An 11,965-nucleotide genomic window follows, 5' to 3' on the forward strand; every position below is an offset into this window, starting at 1 on the left:
AAAAGGAAGCTTGCATGTGAGAGATAGTTCAAACTGAAATTTGATGCTCTAATGGGAGGCTGACTTGAGGGGAAAATCTAAATGTTAAGGTAAGATCTTTTTAAATTTAATAAGTTATTTAAAATGTATCTTAAATGTATTCTACCCCCCACCTCCTCTTTTTTCCTTTCTCAGTCCTTCTTGATTAATACTGAATACTGTGGTAATAGCTGCATTTCTCATTGTTAACTTCTGGGTCTCATTCAGTGAGGGTTGACATGGATGTCAAGTGGCATCCATTTGACACCCTCGCACAAAGACACATACCAGCCTAGAAGGAAACTAATTTTTAGCAGAAAGGATTTGTTGCCATTTTCATCACCATCTGCACTTAGCATTTCCAAGGAATAAAACTACTATATAACATATTTTCTTTAGGAAAAAGTCAATGCCATATTAATTTGCCACCAGTACTTCCGGCTTCCAGCAGAGCACTCATTTGCCAGTGCTTCTAGCAGCTTTCTTAAAAAAGCCAAAAGGCTTGATAAAGTCAGAAGAGCCCCAGAAAATGAGAACAAATGTTCAAACCAAATCATCCTCTCAAGTCACAAAGACGTTTCATTTTACTGCTAGAACCAGTGGCTGACAAAAAGGAAGGCTAAAAATTAAGCTTTCAAGTTCTCCGTTCGGGGTTTGGGGTTCACTTAGGGGAAATCCCTCCACAAAAGCAGATTCATAGTTCATCTAAGGTGGGAATCTATTTCACTCTAAGAGGTAAGTGAAATAGCAAGGAAATTCAGTTAATTCATCTCTGATGAGAGGAAGGCGACACACAGTTCCTCCGTTCACCAAGTGGTTTTTGGTCTACAGATTATACCAGTGTTTACTCCATATAACCAAGTTCCCTTTCAGTGCACACCACCGCTATTACGTATTTATAACTGCTCTGTGCTCGTCTCTCAGCATCGCCCAAATCTGTCTGATCCGTTGCAGTGGTGGCTGAAAAAAATCTAAATCGATCTCTGCTGTCCAATCAGAATCTACCTGAAATGCCTTTCTTATTTTGAAACCATAAAACACAATTTTTTTGCTAGTCAGACCACCAGCTTGGGAATCTGTTTATGAACAGAAATACTCAATGGGTTCCACCTCCAAGATAGATACAGCATGGGTAGGATAAACATTACGGTGTCTCTTAATCCTGGCTATTTGATTTTTAAAAATGAAAGAACTTAACCCAGGGTTAGCCTTCTGCATAGGACCAGCCTTTAAGAAAAAGCAGAATGGAGTTAGCCTCATTTTCCTCAGGGACACTTCTTTTAACCTAGAGATCCTTCTTACCTGTCACTCTGAACCAAGAAAAAGGAAACACAAAGATGGAATGAGTTTGAGGAAAAAAAAAAAAAGATCAAAGGGAAAACCCAGAAAGGAGAGAGAGCGGAGATAGTAAGAGAAAATTCTGAACACAGCCCTGCTTCTGAGCCACTGACACCTCAATTCAATCATTCCTTTGACAACTACAGTTGACTTCCCATCTTTAGTCTCATCCCCTGTGCCCCCAGAATTATGATAAGCAGTAACATTGAGGGTTTTGATGTACCAAGCACAAACTCAGAGTATACTAAGCACATCTTATCTCATTTGATTCTCTCAACAACTCTCTGAGATGGATACTATTATCCCAGTTTAAAGATAGGGAAAGCTGAGTCACCAAGAGGTTAAGTTACTTGCTCAAGACCTCTTGATTCCTGTGCAGTACTGCATTCCTCTTCCTGCTTTTTTTTTTTCCTACCCTGATACTGAATTATTGGTGTACATAGAATAGGCTCTGTTTCTTTGAAATATCTCTAAAACTGTGATTAGCTTTTCTCAGGATTGTGAAATATATCTATTCCAAGTCATGTGTTCCTGGTTAGCAGGGTATTAGACCCTGTTTTTTCCATGATCTATGTTTAATGACTTCACCCCACATGGCAGGGTATCACAGGAGAATCGTGGCCACCAGTGGGGGAGCTGATGACTGGTGGGGCCAGAGTGGATTTGGACTGAGTTCGTCTCACTGTGTTCTTACTTTAAAGGGGTTGCAGGGGAGCCCAATAAGAGCCCCCTTGGGCACAGTGATTCCAGAAGATCAAGACCCAAGTCCACATGACAACTGTGTGTGCTCCCCAAGTGTTCACTCTGAGTCCAGTCTCCAAACCCCCCCATGGAAATGAGTGATTTGAGAAATAATGACAGGTTCCCTAAGGAGTTTGGGGGTTGTTTGGGAAAATGAGTTAATGGCTCCCTCACAACATTAAAAAAAAAAGAAGTCAGTGCTATTATTCCAGTCTGGGGGAGTAACGTGGGCTCAGCTGTTTAGTGCATGATGCTGAGATGGTCAAAGGACAAAAGGATGTCTCCAAGCCAACGAGGCTCTGCCATCTTCTATCCTGACATGTCCTCTTTCTCTACCCGAAGCATCCTGAGTAAGAGAGCACTGCTGGAAGAATAAAGCGGAGCAGGCATCTCTCTAGAGAGAGGTAACTAGTCATCGTAACTCCTCTATGGCACTCGCCTCAGGGGAGAAGAGGTGGTTATAAGGGAAATTGTGCTCCCCTGTTGTTGTCAGGGCTGGCTGGCTCCTCTGTCTTCCCCTGCTGTCCTGCAGGCTCTTAACATTTAAGAAGCACTGTGGCTGCCACAACACGGTCGGTATTTCACTCTGCCAGCAGCTGCAACTTATCTTTGGCTCTATCCTCTCTCTTAACCTCGAGTCAGCCAACCAACCTGGATTCCAGTTCCCCTATGACCACCATCTCTTTCTTAGATACTGTAATGTCCCCCTAACTGGGCTCCCAGCCTTCACTGTGATCCCTCCTCCAAGTCATCTCACTCCATGCCAGAGGGAAACATGGTAAACGCAACTATGTCTCTTCCTTATTGAAAACCCTAAACTCAGCATACAAAGTCCTCCGTGGTTTCTGTCTGACTCTCTCGCCTCAGCTCTCAGCATTTCAGCTCTGCGAAGAGTACGCTGGTAGTGCTGATCTACCTACACCTGTCCTACACACTCATGATTCACACAATTCTTTTTTTGCTATCACTATTAGAGTATGATTGATATACAATATTGTGTTAGTTTCAGGTGTACAGCAAAGTGATTCAGTTATATTTTTTCAGATTATATTCCATTATGGGTTATTATAAGATTTGAATATAATTCCCTCTGTGTGTGTGTGTGTGTGTGTGTGTGTGTGCACGCACTCAGTCCCTCAGTCATGTCTGACACTTTTGCAACCCATGGACAGTAAGTTGCCAGGCTCCTGTGTCCATGGGATTTTCCAGGCAAGAATACTGGAGTGGGTTGCCATTTCCTGTTCCAAAAGATCTTCCCAACCCAGGGATCAAACCCACATTTCTTGCATCTCCTGCATTGCAGGCAGATTCTTCACCATTGTGCCATGCATTCCATGTGCCATAGGGAATCCTGTACAAGTAAGCTTGTTAGGGAATTCTAACAAGTAAATCCTTGTTGATTTTCTATTACAGAATTATTTGTTGATGAAAGGGAGAATTTGTAGCTATTTCGACTGCTGAAAGTTTCATGCCCCTTATTGGATGCACTCCAGCTCTCTTCAAAAATAGACAGGAATATAGATTCAGAAGGAAATCAGAGTGAAGACCAAAATACCTCCACCATCACCCTGGGACTCCTACATCACTCCAGGACAACTAAAGGAATTCCAAGGAGAAGAAATACTGGTGGACTTTAAGCAAGGTCATTATATATTATTAGTACCTAGGCAGTGATTTGCCTTATATTTAGTTTCTGGTGCCCAGTGTAATATCCAATACAGAGAGATGCTCAGTGTACTGGGTTGGATAGTGTCCCCCACCAAATCCATGTCCTTTCCAGAACATCAGAATGTGACCTTATTTGGAAATAGGGTCACTGCAGATGCAGTTAATTGAGTTAAGATGAGATCATACTGGAGCAGGGTGAAACCTTAATCTGGTTTGAATATTGTCCTTGTAAGAAGAAGACAGACACACAAAGAGAACATCTTGTGATAACAAAAGCCAAAACTGGAGCAATGTATCTACAAGACAGGAATGCCCAGGATTGCTGGCAACCACCAGCAGCCAGAAGAGGCAAGTCCAGTTGTTCCTCTGGAACCTACAGAGAAAGCATGGTCTTGTTGACATCTTATTTCAGACTTCTAACCTGCAGAACTGTTAGAGAATAAATTTCTGTTGTCTTAACCCACCTAATTTATGTAACTTATTATGGCAGACCTAGGAAATTAGTATACTCAGTGAATGTCTGTTTTGATGAAACAATGAATGAATCACAGGTGGAAAATTATTTGGAGCCAAATAGAGTATTAGTACCCTTAGAAATGTGACTTACAGGTTATCAGGCAAAATCAATTTCTCCTGCTCCATGGCCCATGATCAGAGCTGAACACATAGTTGGAACTCTACTAGTTTTGCTGTAGACTGGCTATAATACCTCACTCCAGTAAGAGAACAAAACTAAGAACTTAGAGGTCCTTTGCAAGGAAGCATAGATCATTTTGAAAATCTGATGTAACTATGGGCTAAGTCTCCAAAAAGATGCATAATATGGTCATATATGCCCAAGACTGCAGATAATCTCCGCCTACCCAAAACCCATTGAATCAAGATTAAGAACCCCTGAATTAGAAGATACAGGTAGACTATTTAGGCTTTTTCACCAGTTCTTTGGACACACTGAAAACAGAGAAAAGCAAGAGTTGTTTTTCCATTTTCAAAGGCCTTGCCAAATCTGAAGGCCTCCATCATTCGCTTGGACTTCAGGGCCTCGACAAAGAGTAAAGACAGGCTATGGGCCAGCAACCCAGTCTGGAAATATAGAGACCTGAATTCTAAAGCTTTGCCATTTAATTATTTTGTTCTTTCTCTCTTCTGTTCACACTCAGCTTTAGTAAAATGTGGATGATTTTGGGGGTCAGAGGACAGGTTAATGAGATAATGCTGGTAAAGTACTTTGCCCCAGGGAAAGGTTCCTATGTAAACATGAGATATTATTAGACATTATCAAACTTCAGCCATGCCAGCATTGACCTAGCCAGTGGTGAGTCCTTTTTCTTATCTACTGTTTGGCCAAATTGGGCTCTTTCTCTAAGGCAGAAAGTATGGGAGGTCTCCTGCAGCTAGTGTTGGGGATTCTGATAAGTGGGCCCTATCACCTCCCCTTGAGCAGTGCAAACAGCTCATTTGACTACATTTGATTAAAGGCTCCATCCTTTACTAACAGTGAGCCCTAAATCTCTTTGTGCATACGAATTAAAGCAATAATCTTTAGGGAGTTCTTCCTTTGCTGTATTAATTTCGATGCAAATTATTCAAATACATCAACAGGAAAATAAATGTTATTTCATGTTTGGTGGTTGCAATTTTTTTATCACCTAAAAGGAATGATTACATAGAATTTCCCCCCCTTTATTTCTGGTGGTCTTGGGCAATTTGAAAAAACAGAGAAATGTGATGACCATTGGTTTCGGGGACATTGGTTTTAGAACTAATAAGCATAACAAAAAAAGAAGAGGAATTTCTACAATTAGTAAATTGTTGTTATACTCAAATGTTTCAAGCTAACATTTTTTTACGCTCCAAAAAAAGGTAAAAGAAAAAAAGGGCAATCGCTTGAGTTCTATGGGAATTTGTTTAAAAAAAAAAAAAAAAACCTCAAGGGAGCTTTTTTCATCATCAGAATTGACAAGGACATGGTGAACTAAGAGAAACCTAAAATGACAGCAGTAATTTTCATCAATATGAAGATGACATGGAATTTTAACTCAGACCCTTAAGAAATCCCACTACAAAGGGAAAAGTGTTCACCCACAATTACCCACTCCTCATGCCACATACTAAGTGTATCTGACATATGATATTAGTCAGTGCTCTGCATTTGGTCAAAATACATATTACCAAAATTCACCAGTCATGCATTTCAACCAGAAGAATTGTCTTTCAAAGAGATTATTGAACCCTAACAACGCAGAGTTTGAGCAATCTTCTCTCCTTCCTTCCTTCCTCTCTCCCTGCCTCCTTTCCTCCATCTTTCCCTACTTCCCATTATGTATCAGGCACTGTGCTAAGCAAAGGGGATTGACATACTTCCTACTCCTGTAAGATTAGGAGGTTTCGGCAGTTATCTGAAATTTGGATAGACAAAGATGCACTTTGGGATGAGGAAACTGTCTTTGATGTGTGGGGGGGCGGGCAGGAAGTTGGAGGAGCAGAAGAAAGATAATTGCTAAGAATGATTGCCCTTGGGAGGTCCTATTTCAAGGTCCTATTTTAAGACAATTTTGAAAGGCATAGTCATGATCTACTGCTAATATTCCCACCGTGTTACTTCCTCACTTTCCCTCCAGTGGATCAAACATTTAACTCAGAACTTAAATGACTCCCCTCAAAAACCTATGATATATGTTTGTATCCAGGATACATGTGTTGATATCATAGGTTAAATTATGAAGGTACGGTGTTCTCTTTTCCTCTCTGAATAGTGTCATAGGAACATTCATGCCTCATCAAAAAGGAAAAAGGATGAATGAAAAGGACCCCAAAAAGGTTTTAGAAGAGGTATACATTGAAGTTGTTCAAATACATTTTTAGCATTTACTAAAAATAGCTCTGTTTGCAGGAGAAAATAAAGTAGATGAAAAGCTTCTAATCAGATTTATGCTATCTGATCATGTAATTACACTCGGCTTTTAGGCCATTCTAACAAGTTTATTTGAAAAGGAAGAGAGATCATTGTTTGTTGGAATGGCAATAATTTGGGTTTCTTTAATTGACTCCTGGTGTGAATACGTTGATGCCTGCTGTTCTCTAAGAGGCAACATGGAAAGTTTCCAGGAAAAGTTCACATTCCAGGGACAGCTTTGGAATCTACTTTCCATTGCAACCCAAGTCTGCCACTGGGGCTTAAGTTCTTCCCGAGGAAACACCAGCTTTCAAAGGCAATCTCACCAGGTGGCAGTCACTGCGGCTGAACCAGGGGTTGGACAAGGAGCCCAGCATTAAGCAGGGCCATCAAAGCAATGGAGGGCATCTCTGAAACCTCACATTCCCGGTGTCCAAAGCACGGAGGGTGCCAGAGGCTGTGACTTCAGGAGCCAACAGTGAGCATTTGGAGACCACATTAACAATTTGACACTGAGTCAGTCCAGAGGGGCTACAATGAAGTGGGGGAGGAGAATGCAAAATCTTTCTCCTCCCAGGGCTCTCAAATGCCCAAAAGCAGTCTTGCCAGGTGCCTGCTAAAAATGAGTACATTCCAGAGGAATTTAATAAAGTACAAAATAAAACTAATCCATACCTACTTGAAAGTAGAGGCACGTTTTGAAGTCCCTCACTGCTCTAAGCTCTAGTAAACTGACATTTTCTTTATGGGAGTTTCAGGTAAGAAGGAAGGTAGCCAGCCACTGGGGACCTGAAAGAGGAAGTGGGGGGTTCAAAGCCTGGTTTGATCCTTAAGGCCTAAAAGGTGACCGGCTCTGGACACAGTTCTAACAGCTGCCATGTGCTTGGCATACCTGTGGCAAGTTCTGCCTCAGTTCAGTCTTACAATGACCTTGCAAGGTTCACGGTATTATTGCAATTCAGCAGATACGGAAAAAGAGGTTGAAGAAGGTTAAATAACTGGTCCTGAATCTTCTGACCAGTATTTGAGTCTAATATCCCAGTTTCCCTTTTCTTTTTTTTCTATTTGCTTTTACCTTTCCATTAAATGAAGAGTCATCAGCCAAAGGAGAAAAGAAAGCTTCCCCCATTTCTCCATCTGGCCCACATGGTTCTCTTGAAGGATGTGCTGAACCAGGATAGGAGCAGAGCAACTTCTCTTTCCTCCTCTATTTCTCTCAGCACCTGCCAAACAACTTTCAAAAAACACACTCCTACCCACTTCCATCAGACAGAAGACGCAACACTCCTAATAGTCAGAACCGTCTTTTAAAGCACAAATTTAAGTCATGCTGCTGCTTCAAATCTTTCAATGACTTCCCATCCCAAACCCCTTAACACTAACTCACAAGACCTCACTTGACCTGGTTTTTACCTCCCCCACCCTCATCCTTTACTATCCTCCCTTCGCCAACTGCTCCCCCCACCACACCCCACACCACACTGGCCTCCTTCCCTTGGTCAGACCCACCAAACACTCTTACCACAAGGCTTTCAGCGAGGGAATGCCATGCCCCTACTGCTTCCGCTTAGCCCAGCAGTCTCCTTTTCTCTAAGGGTCTCAGCTGTAATGTCCCCTTCAAGACGATCTCACCAACTCTACTATCTAATCAGGTGCCTCCCTACCCCATCATTCTCCATCCACATTCCCTGTTTAATTCCTTTTTGAAACTTATTATAACTTATAATTATGTATTTTTTGTTTCGTGTGTACTGATGGTCTGTCACCCCATCTGGGATCCTAACACAGTGCCTGGCACATATTAGATATTCAAAAAATATTTGTTAAATGAACAAATGTGCTAGCTCCAAAAACTGTTTTATTATTCTTGACAGAATGGCAGTAAAAACCAGTCTCCTCCTGAGAGGTTATCGAGCTCTCCAGAGAAGAGCAAGGTCTGGGTGTTTATACATGGCTGAGCACTGGTGCAGGAACACATACTGCAAACATATTCTGCACAGTATAGAAACGATTTTATCCTCTCAGCAACCCTCCTTCCTTCTGAGAACTTCCACCTGCACAGAGTGACCGTGAAACCCCCATGTTGGTATAATGTGGACCATCACGGTCCCTTCCCTGACCCAGTCTCCATGAACATGGCTGTTTGTGGTGAGGGTACCCATCTGACCCAAGCTGGGCATGGCGCCCCACTCCAGTACTCTTGCCTGGAAAATCCCACGGACAGAGGAGCCTGGTGGGCTGCAGTCCATGGGGTCGCTGAGGGTCGGACACGACTGAGCAACTTCACTTTCACTTTTCACTTTCATGCATTGGAGAAGGAAATGGCAACCCACTCCAGTATTCTTGCCTGGTGGGCCGCCGTCTATGGGGTCGCACAGAGTTGGACACAACTGAAGCAACTTAGCAGCAGTAGCAGCAGCAGGGCCAAGTTGAGCTTTCCCTTGGGACTCAGAATGGGAACTGAAAAAGGAAATCAGTCTCTTTTTGGGGTCTCTGGGTTGCAGGATGTAAAAGGCCAGAAGCCATTAGTGGCCACCCGATGGTCCTCAGAAATGAGAGGCAGCAATAGCATCTGGCTGCCATTCAGATTCTGCTTGTCCCTGAGATGCAGGAACTCAATATCATCAGCATCACGTGTGCTTAGTCTCTCAATCGTGTCTCTTTGTGACCGTATAGACTGCAGCGCCTCTGTGCGTGGGGATTTCCCAGGCAAGCGTACTGGAGTGGGTAATCATTCCCTTCTCCAGGGGATCTTCCCAACCCAGGGATCAAATCTGGGTCCCTTACACTGCAGGAGGATTCTTTACCAGCTAAGCCACCAGGGAAGCCCCATCAGCATCATAGTTCACCCTTTTTTGTTTAATCTAGTTTGCCTTAGGTTTCTGTCATTTGTAACAAAAAGAGTCCTAACTAACGAAACAAACCTTTCTTTAAAAAAGCAAACTCTATTTAAATAAATAATTGGCACAATAAGAAAAAATTAGGATGCCTTTCTAATCATCCTCTAGGTCTGCTTCCTTTCCTCTGAGAGACTTTCCTATACGCACTTCTTACTGCCGAAAGTATCGCTCACCCTGGCAAATACCCAATGGCGCCAACTTCTAAAACACAGTGGTAATTGGAAAAGGGGTGAGAAATATCGAAGCAAATGCAGCAACAGATTTGGAACGCATTGAAGACACTCACCTGGCACCTCCACCAAGACTGGGTGTCTGTCCAGGTCCTCCAAGGAGCAGACACCACGAGGGCATTAGATGTGCAAGGGATTTATTATGAAAAACGCCTGTGAGGGAAAATGGGAAGGGAGCCAGGAGAACTACCAGGGACAGGTCTGACCACATGAAGAGGGGAGAAGAAAGTTTGCATTGGAAGCATCTTAGACTCGATGCAGTTCTGAAGAAGCAAGGCTGCCAGAAGTCCTGGAGCCAAAGTCACCCCCACCAGCAGAGCCTCCCAAGAGCTAGCCTGCCTGCCACACCAACTCTGCCATTCTCAGTCCTCCACAAGAAACGGTCTGTGGGAAGCTTGGCCTCGATGCCAACGTGATGATGGAGCTCAGAGTGCACAGGTGGGGTCCTCGATCAGTTATGCTCCGCACAGTCGTTGCTTCTTCATGGCCACAACAATTGGCCTGTTTTCTTCACAAGACCCCACCCAGTACTTATTTCTCCAACCTATTTCAAGAGCACTTGAATATCGTCTGCTCCTCTGCCCTGATCCATACTAGCTGAGGTACTCTGTCCCTCTGAATTCACATAGCATCTCTCCACTCCTCTCTTACACAACTGAATACTTTCTATATTGTCTTACTTTCTTGTAATATTTTCCATTTTGTGTTGTGTGTGTTATATGCAGCACACCCAGATACAACTAATTCCTGGAAAACATGATTCTGTAAGGGGGAGGAGGCTACTTGTCCCTTTGCTAACCCTGAGCACCAGAATCCTAAAACGAATATTGCGAGTTTGCTTCCCTCAGATATCCGCCGTATTCCCTTTATTCTCAGACTCTATTTGTTCACATCTTCACCTTTCTAAAATTGGGATGCTGCTTATATCACAGCAAAGAAATTTGCCACCTGCTGGCGGGAGAGTGAGTTGAGACAGAGTTGTCATTGTCTACCCATGGGAGAGCTTAGCGAGGCATATTTACAATAAGTGAAGCAAATGTTTATTGCTGAAGGCATGACTACACTTTCATGTTTTCTAGCAAAACAACAGCCAAGCATTTCAGAGGACACAGAAAGGGGATTTGCCAGTCTACACAATGGGCACTGTAATTACATACAATAAAAACTGACACATCTCTCAGGAGAAACAGAATTTTAAAAGTTAAAGGAGGTTGGAACGATCAATTCATTCATTGCGAAGTCACCCACAGGTGCCAAATATCTTTCTGAACCTTCTGGATGACTTTCAAGACAAGCTGTTTACCTTCCAGAAAGGAGTAATTTAATTAAGAGTAGGACAAAACTATGAGTTTAATTGAACAAGAAATACAAATGAATCCCTAGTAGTCATTTGTTGTTGTTGTTGTTGTTGCTTATCTCTAAGACATGTCTGACTCTTTGGGGACCCCCATGGACTGTAACCTGCCAGGCCCCTGGTAGTCTGCAATTTGACTAACAATGAAAATGCCTGGCCTGCACTTGCTAAGGAAGTCAAGATCACTAGGCAAGGTAATAAAAAGCAGAGAATCCCCATAATGCTATGTACAGCTGCCAATGGTCAAAAATGATTCAGGAAGAATCATCAGGCTGAATTTAAAAAATGTTTATCCTCATAAGTTGAATGGAGTACTGAAAAAAAATGTTGAGATAAATGTTATTTTTAGTGTTTAGATTTACAGTAGTTTTTTTATCCTTAAAACCTGTTATTAAATCAGGAATATATCTTAAAATATATGACATGTTGGAATTGAGGAACTAGGTTTAACATACTAGTAGATGGAATGGTTAATTTTTGATTCTGTGTTAACACCCAAAGAATTTGTTAAGAATAATGAAATCTACACTCTGTAATGAGAATCTGTACAGCTTACGATATTGAATTGGCAAAGCTCAGTATATGTATCACAATTTACTCTTTCTCCCTCACCTATGGAAGACATAAGTAAAATCAGCTATGGAACTCTTTTTTGCTAGGCTGGGGTCCTGTGGAATTATTTTCAATCAAGTGTTCTAGGGAGCCACTACCAACTGCTTCTACTTAACATAACAGTTAACCTATATGCCATGCCTGTGATATATTCTTTTGTAGACTTAACTCCAAAGAATATGTAAGGAGTTTTAACCCCAGTCTCCTC

The sequence above is a fragment of the Budorcas taxicolor genome, chromosome 2 (genome assembly GCF_023091745.1).
Source record: "Budorcas taxicolor isolate Tak-1 chromosome 2, Takin1.1, whole genome shotgun sequence".
In the NCBI taxonomy this organism is placed as follows: domain Eukaryota; kingdom Metazoa; phylum Chordata; class Mammalia; order Artiodactyla; family Bovidae; genus Budorcas; species Budorcas taxicolor.